Source organism: Pteronotus mesoamericanus, unplaced genomic scaffold (genome assembly GCF_021234165.1).
Source record: "Pteronotus mesoamericanus isolate MK-2021 breed Mesoamerican mustached bat unplaced genomic scaffold, CSHL_Meso_final contig_116, whole genome shotgun sequence".
Classification (NCBI taxonomy): Eukaryota; Metazoa; Chordata; class Mammalia; order Chiroptera; family Mormoopidae; genus Pteronotus; species Pteronotus mesoamericanus.
In genome coordinates this window covers 10,242,080-10,253,370 of record NW_026555027.1, presented here as the reverse complement: position 1 = coordinate 10,253,370, position 11,291 = coordinate 10,242,080, and positions in this window count along the sequence as shown.

Genomic DNA, 11,291 nt, shown 5'->3' with positions numbered 1-11,291 from the left:
GTGTGACTTGGAGTCCCTTGCCCTGTGACTCTCTAGGCAACAGGGTGTCAACAAACATGGTAAGAGCAAAGGCATAAGGAGCACATGTGCAGCTGGGTGTGTTCATATGGTGCCTCTGCCACTGCTGTTAGACCTGCCCAGGCCGGTCTGATAGAGGAGGGGGACTCTTGTGGGGCTGCCTGAGTCCTCAGCCAGCCCCTGCACGTAAGTGAGCCCAGACAAGATCAAGGTAAATAACACACGTACAAAAAAAAATACCCATGCACATCAGCACCAGTCTACTGAAAACTAGCGACAAAGGGGGAATCTTAAAAGGAAGAGAAAAGGCAACTTCTTGCAAAGGAAACCAAGACCATCAGCTAACTTTCCAAAAGAAACAACGGAGGCCAGCAGATGATGGAACAGATCTTCAAAGTGCTAAATAAATAAGTTCCAATCAAAGATTTTACAAGGTTTTAATTAATTTAAGTAACTTTATTTGGAGATGGCTTTAGCTTTATTTGTAGGAAGAGTTACAAGGTCCCTATATTCCCTCCCCGAGTGTCCGGTAATGTTAACATATTATTTAACCTCAATGCAATGATTAAAACTAAGAAATGATCACTGATATAATACTATTAACTAAACAACAGACTGTATCAAGATTTCCCCAGTTCTCACTAGTGTCCTTTTTCTGCTCCAGGATCCCACATAGCATTTATTCTCAGATCTTAGTCTCCTCCAGTCTGGACAGCTTCTCAGCTCTTCCTTGCCTTTCATGACCTTGACATTCTTGAAGTACTGACTAGGCACTTTGTAGAATGGCCCTTGATTTGTGTTTGTCTGATATTTTCTTATGATTGCAATGGGGTTTTGGGTTTCTGGAAAGACCACCACAGAGGAAAGTGCCTTTCCCAACACATCCCATCAGGGAACAGAATATCGAGATGCCTTGTTACTGGTGATGTTAACCTTGATCACTCAAATAAGGTAGAAGATGCAGGTTCCTGCAACACAAAGTTAAGTATTTCCCCTTTGATGTCCTGTTCATTGGATGGGAGTCACTCTATCCAGGTCACACAGGAAGAGAAGACAAGAGAGCGCCCCCTCCTGGAGAGGGCAGAGCAAATAAACTTGTGGGCTCATGCTAGAACCACCACACTATGTAATATTTTGAACTCTGCAAATATCCTTTTTCCTTTAAAGTTTTTTCCTTTAATTTTAGCATTTGTCAGTGGATCTTGGTTACAGCAATTGTTACCATAGTATCATAACAATGATTTTTCTTTTTCCTCATTTTTATATTTACTAATTGTAATTTACTGTAAAAAAAAATAGTAGCCCTTCTTCCACATGTAATTCAATTATTATTTAAATCAATATGGAATCATGGATATTTATTTCATTCTTTGGGTTCTAAGTCAATAATATTTTTATTTATGTTGTTGATCAGCAACCGAGAATGTCATATCCAGCAAAAATATCTTCAAAGATGAAAGCCAAATAAAGGTATTTTCAGACCAACAAAAAAAGAGAGAACAGAGAGCATTTATCTCCAACCACCCAGTACTACAGGGAAATTCCTAGAGGAGCTGTTCTGATAAAAGAGGACGGTCATACCTACATCTGGCACACAGTGGAGGAGAGAAGGAAGGCAGCATGGGGGTGGGATGCAGGGGAAGTCACTAGTGACTGAAGACATCGAGTAAGGACGTCTGCGGGGATTAAATATGTGTGGAGTTGAACATCGTGGCCATAGACAAGGTAGGAGGGGAAGGTGCTAGTTTTCCATTGCTATATAAGAGATTACCACACATCAGTGGCTTAAAACAACATGACTTGATTATCGCGCAGCTCTGTAGGACCCGAGGCCTGAGTGCCTGGACTGGGTGCTCTGCTCGGGGTCTCACATGGCCAGGCAAGGTGTCAGTGGGCCAGCTCTTGCCTGCAGACCCAGGGCAGAATCCACGGCACAGGCGTGTTCCCGTTGTTGGCAAAATCCAGTCCTAGCTCTGGGAGGGCTGACGTCTCCTTTCCTCTGTGGCTCTCGCTGGGGTATCTGCTCCTGAAGCTGCTGCATTCCTTGCCACTGTCCCTTTCATTCCAACCCAGCAGCACACGTCAATCCTTCTGCTGCTCCTAAACTTTCTGACTGAAGCCAGGAAAAGTCTTCTGCTCCCGAGGGCTCCTGTGTTTAGACTGGACCACCGGATAAACTGGGATAATCTTTGTATCTAAAGGTCTGTAACCTAATTCCACCCTAGTCGCTTTTCTTTGTGACATAACATGTTCATTGGTCCTGGGGATTAGTAAATGGACATCTTTAGTGGGTCATTTTATCTACCACAGGGAATAAGAGGAATTCAATGGTTCAAAGGCCTTAGCATTTTCTGGGAAGAGATGAAAGTACAAACTTCTATTAGACTCTTAGAATTCAAAGATGCATATTGTGATCTCTGAAGTAACCACTGGTAGAACAATAAAAAATATGGAATAATTAAAAAGATAATTGATAAAATTTAAAAAGAGGAGAATTAAAGAAAGAAGAAGGAACAGAGAACAAACAGCTGGGTGTGGAGGAAATAAATTTTAAGATGAGGGTTGTAACCCCAAACGTATTGAAAATTACATTGATGGCAAACGAACTAAACTCTTAAACACTGTAAGACTGGATTAAAAAGAAAATGAAACTAATAATATTCTGCTTATAGGGAAAACTTCTAAAAAATAAAACAACCACACAAAACAAATGAAAGTAGGAGAAGCAAAAATATGCCATTCAAATCCTAATCGAAAGGAAGCCGGTGCAGCTACACCAGTAGTGAGGATGGATCGTGAGTGCCTAACACATCATAGAATTAACAAGGGCTTTGTCCATAGAATCATAAAGAACCCTCACAAATCAGGGGCAAAGATGGTCACAACCCACTGGACACAGTCATAGACTTAGTCACCTCGGTGTGGAGGATACCCGGTAAATACATGGAATGTAGCTCAACACCATTACTCATCGAGGCAGTGAGATTCCATCCCACCAGAATGGTTCGAGTGGAAGATCGACAGTTCCAGCTGTGAGCAAGGACAGGAGAAGCTGGAGCCTCACACAGCGCTGGTGGATGGGCAGGTAGTTACAACCACTCTGGGAAGCCGCGGGTCACTATTGAGTGAAGCTTCGTCTTTTCATAGCCCGTGATCTAGCTCTACAGAAGTACCTGCTCACATCCACCCAAAGGCACTCGCGGGGACATTTACAGCAGCAGTACTGTTGCCTCGAATTGGAACAAGTGAAAGTGGGATGGTTTGGCCATATCCATAAAAGGAGATACCATGTGGCCATGAAACCAAGTTCTGCTACAGGCAGCAATGAGGCGTGTCTCACAGATGGACAGATGGACACAAAGAGCTGACGTAAAGAGGTGCCCTGTCAGGTGGTGCAGGGGCAGCGGGGATCTGGCTGGGAGCCCCCTTGAAATGCTGCCCCTCGCTCCCTCTCCCTAGTCCCGCCAGAGCCCTAGCACAGCTCCACTTATGTGATGACTGTCCAGCCTGTTTCCTCGTTGGACTGAGAGCTCCTGGGTGAGGGACTGTATGAGCCGGTCCCATGGTGCCTGACATGAGCAGCGGCCTGACGAGGAGTCACTTAGTGAATTAGAAAAGGAAGACTGGGCCAGATGCACTCAGTGCTGGTGAGTGACTCGGGGATTCCGCTGACTCATTGGTTCCTTTGGGTTTGGATGTTTCTTGACTGTATGTTTTGAACAGATGGAAATTTCTTGGCCTCTGAGCCTGAAACAGTGGATATTTGGTAAATGCATTCAGAGGGAAGTGGCCAGACTATGAGTCACCCAGGCCATCAGAACTCTGATGGGGTAAACAGCCTTCAACAACTTCTGCTCATTTAAGGCCAAAGGAAGTTGGGAGCTGGAGCATGAACAGTGAGGTGGAGGCCGGCCAGATCTGAGCAGCCTGGTCCTAGATTTCCTCCCTGTTATGCGGGAACCCTGACACTGGCAGATCCCAGAGAGATAGGCTGACAAAATCATCCTCTCAGCATTTTCATTAACAATCAATGAGATGCGCCCAAGTTGTCCATTCCCAAGGGAGGAGAGCCAGGCACGAACCTTCTGTAGAGAAAGCCCAGGGGCTCCAGGGAGATGGAAAAGGCTTGGTCACGTAAGGAGGAGCAAGAGGGGTTGGCCCGCGGCACAATCTCCTCCCGACTGATTAGGGTACCTCCTCTCACAGGCCTGGGGCAGAGTAGATGTCAACAGGTATCTTGGAGGTATTAGCAGCACGTTCAGAGAGAGCTCACAAGGTGGAAGGGAGAAGGCAAGTCCTACTCTCCACCCCAGCCTGGGTCCTTGGGGGTACCATTCATCTATGGGCCCCGTGTGGGTGGGGGGAAGTAGAAGGCGGAAGGCGCTGCAGAGAGAGCTGGAGATCAGGGAAGGGAGGCCAGTGCTCTTGGCAGCCCTCCAGCCTCAGAGCAGCTATGGCAGGCGGGTCAGGGGGCCTGGGAATGGGAGCGGCCGAGGAGGTAATCGGGTGAGTCTGGTGGGGGAGGAAGAAGCCCAGGCCCTTTCTGCACTGGGTGGGAGGTGTCGCCCAGATGGCCTCATCATCTTGGCCTTGGAGATGGAGAACCAGCCTGGCTCTCTGCCCACATCCCAGCTCTGTGGGATTCCCAGGCCCACCTGAGACATCTGCTAATCTCCGGTCTGTTCTCACTGCACTTCCGGCCGAGGTCGGCGCCACGGTGCCCTCCTCCCACAGCCGGCTCCTCCCGGACTTCTGGGCCAGCTGCCAAGACACCTGGCCTGGTGGGCATTCTGCCCCAGCCACTCATTCCAGACCACATGCATGGGCATGTGCATCCATGAGTGTGTGCATGTGTGTGAGCATGCACGGGCATGCACGAGTGTGCCTGTGTGGGCACACGTGTGTGAACATGTGTGCAAGCATATGTGTGCAAGCATATGTGTGCATGTGTGAAGCTGGTTACACCGACTGGCTGTTCCTTCTGCCGCTGAGGATCCCCTTCTCCATCTTCCTTTCCGTAAGTCCCTTCATAACCAAGAACCCGAAGAAGTGATGGGGCCCTGGGGTGAGCATTCTTGATGGGGGTCCCTGAGGTGGGAGGGTGCCCGGGCTGTGTGGAGGGGTCGAGTTGGTGGGGCTGAGAAGCAGCCAGCCCACTTTAAGTGGGTCTCCGGCAGGTGACCAGAGTGGCCTGATTGTCCACCTCACAGTGGGAACAGCTAGTCTAAACTATTGATCCACCAGCATGTGGAAAGAGCACTTGGACAGAAAAGCAAATGTTCGTGCCCTTTGTGCCCTGGCCAAATGGTTCAGTTGGTTGGAGTATCGTCTTGTACCCTGAAAGGTTGCTGGTTTGCTCTCCGGTCAGGGCACATGCTTATGTTGTGGGTTCAAACCCTGGTCAGGGGCAAGTACAGGAGGCAACCAATCCATGTTTCTCTGTCAACCCCCCCTCTTCCTTTTTCTCTTAAAAACAATAAAAAAGCATATCCTCAGGTGAGGATTTAAAAAAAAGTTTGGGCCCTTAGTGACAGAAAGGTACAGGGCAGAGTCCTGGTCCCTGGGGTTCCACGGCCTGTCACCTGGGTGTTGCGTGTGAGCCAAGACGGGAGGGGCAGGTCAGTGTGAGGTCCAGCCTTGGAACCCAAGACACTCTGTGTGGCCTTCCATCTGCCAGGGAACCCCGACACCAGGACCACGTGCAGCCCACACGGAGGCCACCCCTCCTGGGGGAAGGGCTGGAGAGGGAGACACACCCAGGAGGAGGGGAGAGTTTGACAAAAGTCTGTTAACGAGGATTATTGCTGCAGCAGGGTCTGCACAGCCGAAGCAGGCGGGGCAAGGCCACGAGCAGCTACCTGAACCAGCAAGGGAGAGGCCTTGATTCGCTCTCCTTCCGCTCCGCCTCCCGCCAGCGCTGTGCTGGGGAAGCAGAATTCAAACCAAATCTCCGTTCAGCCCAGAAAACCTCTCCATAAAGAGAAAGAACACAATTCTATTATTGAATAAGCACTTAAACCAGATCAAGGTGCTCATCTCAGGCCACCAGCTGACGCAGCTGCAGAGACAGAGGAATCCCAGCTCTTCTACAGGTTCTACATTTTGGAGTCGGGTGACAGGGCCAGTGGGTCTGTCCCTCCCGGCAGACCAGGGAGGCTCCTCTTCCTGGGCGATGACAGTTCAAAGAGCTGGCTCCCGGCCCTGAGGAAACATTCCTCAGTCTGAGACTGGCCAGGGGCTTATGGAGCCATTAAGAAGATTTGCACACAAAGAACAGAGAAAAAGTCGGAAAGGAGGGGCGGGGAGGCTCTTCTCTTATTTTCGACAGGGAGGAAATTTGTGCTTTCCTAGAGCTCCCCGCTGGCGTCGCTCCGTTGGGCCCCGGCCAGGCGGAGGGTGAGAGGTGGTAGCTGCCGGGGAAAGTTTATAGGATGAGCAGAGGGAAGGGCGGGGAGCCAGCAGGACGTGAGCACCTCCTGAGAGGACCGAGCCACGAGCCCCCCACACTCCCCCTCCTCCCCATTTCGTGAGAAGGCTGATGATGCAGGACTCGTGTGTGGCAGCTGTCCAAGCCTATGCTCTCCCAGCCTATGCTCTCCAGCAAGAAAATAAGACCAATGAGGTCCCTTGTTAACAACATGCCATGAACTCTGTTTCCGCAAATCGCAGTCTTGGGTGCGGGGAGCTGTCATCAAGCCACAGGGTGCAGCAAGCAAGGCTCAGGCAGGGGGGCGTGTGGACGGAGGGTCGTACGCAGGCAGACCCAGACCTGCAGATGTGGGGAAAGTGCCCGCTTCCGCAGCGCACTCCCAGCTCAATTGAATCTCGTCCTGTAAAAGTGAACTTCCGGACACAAGGCATGATGTACTTTGGTTCTGTGAGTGAGGACAACCCTGCAGACACCCCTGGGGACAGCAGGCTGTCCTTGGATCTCCTTATTCTCTTATTGATTGGCAGGAAACCCTGCCTGCCCAGCCTAGGGGGCTGATGAACTTTAAAATAAAATACTTTTGAGGGTTTCTCAGAGTTTAAAGTAACATGAACGTTTTTGGGTAGGTGGCCGCTGAAGGAAGGCCAGGAGATGGCTTGTCCTGTTAGCATCCAGTCGGGGAGGGGCCCCTTCATCTCCCCCCTTACAGGCAGTGACTGGAACCTGTGAATTACATGAAAAAAATGCCAGATTAACAAGAGGAAAGTGTTATTGCATGTGAGTATGGGGGCCTCACAGAAAGGAAATGAAAATTCCAGCCCTGGCTGGTGTGGCTCAGTGGATTGAGTGCCAGCCTACGAACCGAAAGATTGCCAGTTCGATTCCCCGTCAGGGCACATGCCTAGGTTGAGGGCCAGGTCGCTAGCTGGGGGAGTGCAAGAGGCAACCGATAGTAGCCGAATGGTGCTTCCAGCCCCCGAGGAGACCAGACACCTCCTGTGGCTCACAGAGCCCCCGCCACTCCCAGTTTCCAGGTGGGAAGCCTACCTCTGCCATGTTCATTGAGTTAAAACCGTTGCTCCTGACAGTTTTCTTTTTGTAATTGTTTTTTCAATCCCCGCCCCATGGGGTTTGCTTTCAATGTTTGTGTAAGTTTTCTGTGACCGTCATAACAAATGACCACCCATGTAGTGGCTTAAAACAACACAGCTATTATCTGACAGTCCTGGAGGCCACAAGTCCCAAATCAGTGTCATGGGGTGCAATCAGGGAGTGAGCAAGCTCCTTGGAGGCCTGGGGAGACTCCATTTTTTGTCTCCTCCAGCTCGTAGAGGCTCCTGTCCCATTGCTTGCTCCTCCCTGGCCCTCTGCCTCTCTCTCATGAGGACACTTCTGAGCACAGGGATTCTCCAGGATGATCTCTCTGGCCTGCGGTCCTTGAATCGCATCAGCAGAGCCCCTCTGCCACAGGAGGTCACCTGTTCACAGCTCCACAGGTGAGGGCGGGGCCCTCGCTGGGGGACCACTGTGTTCTAACAAAACCCCAGAGTACTGTGTGGAGGCTTTGATGGGGATTGACTCTGTCCCCCCAGGTGTCAGCTCCTCCCTATGGCCTCTGCCTGGTTCTCAAATGGCCTCTCTCACATCCTCACAGCCCTGAGCTCCCTCCCGCTGGTTTGAGCCACTCATGGGTCCCTCAGGGCTAGGGGCAGTGCCTCGCTGCCCCAGGCTCTCAGTGAAGCGGGTGGCACGCTCGCCATGACTCAACCACATAACTTACCCCTGGACCCGTAACATCTCCCTCGTAGCCCCATTGCGTGGCAGCCCCTCCTCCTCCTCTGTGATGAAACGGGGAGTGTGTAGTCCAGTGCCACAGTCCTAGGCCACGGGTGATGTGAGGTGGTGGGGGATGAACTGGTAACCACCCACGAGCTGCCTCCCCCTCCACACAGACTTTGAGGGTGGTCTTCCATCCCATAAGGCTCACCTTCTTTCATTGTTCTTTTATTAAAATATTTTTATGTCCTTTAGTTATGAGGTATAAAAGGAATTTTACAATCACTTTAAGTCATAAAGGAGTCCTTCTGGGATTGTCATCTTGATAAAGGGAGACCTTTATCCTTGCTCTTCTCTCAGCCAGGAAAGTCAGTGCCTGATCTTCAAACCCTCTGGATGTCCTGAGAGTGTCACCTCCCCCAGAGGGCCTCTGACTCCCACATGGAGTGGCCTCTGCTTCCCTCCTTCCTCCCCTAAACCAAGCTGTCATTATATTCTTATACCTTTGCCACTTACAAAGACATTGGGATGGGAAGCCCAGGGGCCAGGCAGGGTCTGAACTCTCTCCCAGCACCTCCCAGGGCTTCACCCAGTAGGTGCCCCATAAATACAGTGGACAGAGGAGTGAGAACTTAGTGATCGGTCCATCTCCCCACCTCCCCAAGCGGACAAAGGCTCCTCTGGCTGAAATCTTCTTGTAAAGCTAGTAATGCAATTAGAAAGTCTCCTTTTATTGGGCCACACACATTGCGAATCACCCACTCCTAATGTTACAATGATGATTGCAGTTGTGGGAAGGGTCTTGTTCCGCTCCAGTTTCTGGCTGGTGTGAGGGAGGCAGTAGGAGGTGGAGCTTGCAGGGCTCTGGGGCAGAGCAAGAGGGGGCAGGACCAAGCTTTAACTGCAGAGCTAAGGGAGGGGCCCCCCTTGAACTTTGCCTCCCAGGACACACCACGTCTTCCTTTCCACCCATCAGCTCCTCATTCCTGGCTGCCCCAGGCCCCCAACAGCCCAGACCCCCAGGCAAGCTCTCCGAGATGGTCTTGTCTGTGGTCCTTGTGGGCAGCTGGATGCCCGGTAGAGTAGGGCTTCAACTCCAGGCTCTGTGCTGCTGAACTTGGTGGCCTCCCAGTGGCCCACTTGCCTGCTGTGTTGATCAGCTTCTGTGAGGATGACTTAACACTTAGAACGGCACCCAGACAGTGCTAACTAAGTGCTCATTGATAACAGCCACACTGTGCTTCAGTGGTGGGGGGAGGGAATTAACCCCTCTTCTCACCCATCCCCCCATCAGTGAGGCACGTGTCCAGTCCTGCGCCCAATGGCCACTGGTGTCCTGTATACTAAGAAATACAAAGCAACAACTACAGGTTGATTTTGGCTCTGATTCTAGCACCTGTCTCAATCCTGGAACTGGTTGTAGATCCAGATCCTGGTCTTACTAAGGGATAATGGAGAAGTGACCCTGGTCACTGAGAGTTTAGACAGTCATTGTCACCACAGGTCAGATCTTCTGGCAGGAGGACTCGCCAATCCCAATATACCAGCAAGATGATGAGACGCCGGGCGAGAAGCTGTCCTCACCCATCAGCGTGCTGACTGCTCAGAGCAGGCTGCCTCCTTGCTCTTCAAGCCCTACCTGCTGGTGGCACTTATCTGTTGCCCTGGGCACAGGTGGCATCACTTTGTGATGCTGAACTCTCCTGGGGTTCTAGACTTGTCCACTGCTGCCCAGGTAGCCTCCTTCCTAGGAGCAGGGCTCGGGCAAGGAGCCATGAAACCACGAAGAGCTCAGGCCAGCTCCCCATTTAGCTAGAACTGGCTTTTTCTGTGACTTCTATCTTGGCCTTCATTTAAACCACTGTTGCTGTGTACATAAGAGATTACAAAGCTCAAGAACCACAAGACCAGGCGACATGGATTACCTCTGTGTTTGACAGGAGATAAATCAGTCCTCTCTGCCCAGCAGCCTGGAGCTGTTGAGAAGCTCTGCAGCTCATCTGATCCCCTCGTGATGTGCCTGTGCCCAGTGCCATGCCTACCCGGTGCCTTAAGCAAGTAAGTGACCTTAATTCCGTGAGCAGAAATGGGTGGTGGGCGTGCATGCATGCTCGTCAGGAAAGCATCACTAACAGTGGGAGCAAAATGAAAAATAAACATTTTTGTTCCATGAGAACATCTGATTGGAATAAATGTAACTGCAGGGGGCGAAGGTCAGCTTTGAAATGTGCAGCACCAGCACGTTTGATGGCAAAACAGCTTCATAAACTTGGAGTCAGAGTCTCCTTGTTGTGATTACGAACATATGGCCACTTCCTTTTGAAACAAACAGCTGATTTTGTTCTGACTTAACTCTTCTTTTTTTTTTTTTTTTTTTTACTGTTTTATTTTGCAATCATTTAAAACTTGAAGTAAATTAATGAAGAGTTGCAAAAGTAAAGAGGAAACTTTCTGTATAACCTTTACTCTGACTTAATAATTTTCTGCATTTGGGGCCATTTTCTTTGTCTCTCTCCCTCTCCCTCTCTGAAGTGTTTTTAGAACCAATGGAAAGTAGGAGGGAAATATCATGTCCCTTCACTCAGACATTCTCCTACAATGCCTTGTACAATTGTCAAATGATATAATATATATAATTCTCTAATTGATAGTTCATATTAAAATTTTGTCAACAGTTTCAGCAGTGTTCCCTCCCATCAAGGGTGCTATCCAGAGCACACACTAAACGTAATCACCACATCCTCTTCAATCACTTGGACTTTCTGTCCCTTTGGGCTTCAACAGTCTCTAGCACCCAGTAGAGAGTGTATGTATGTGGAGCGTGAGAGGAAGCCAAGGGGGAAAAGTAGAAATGTTTGTAATCCCAGTGCCCCCAACTCAGAGCTGAAAACAGAGTGTGGGTCTAGGTGAAAGACATCTCTTAGTACCAGGAATACTTTGCACCTTTCATGCCTCTGGTTTACTGGTCTTGCTTTATTGCATTGGCTACAGTCTCCAGTACTGTGCTAAACAGATGTAGCCAGAGAAGACAGCTTATCTTGGTCCCAAACAGAGGGGGTAAATTCTC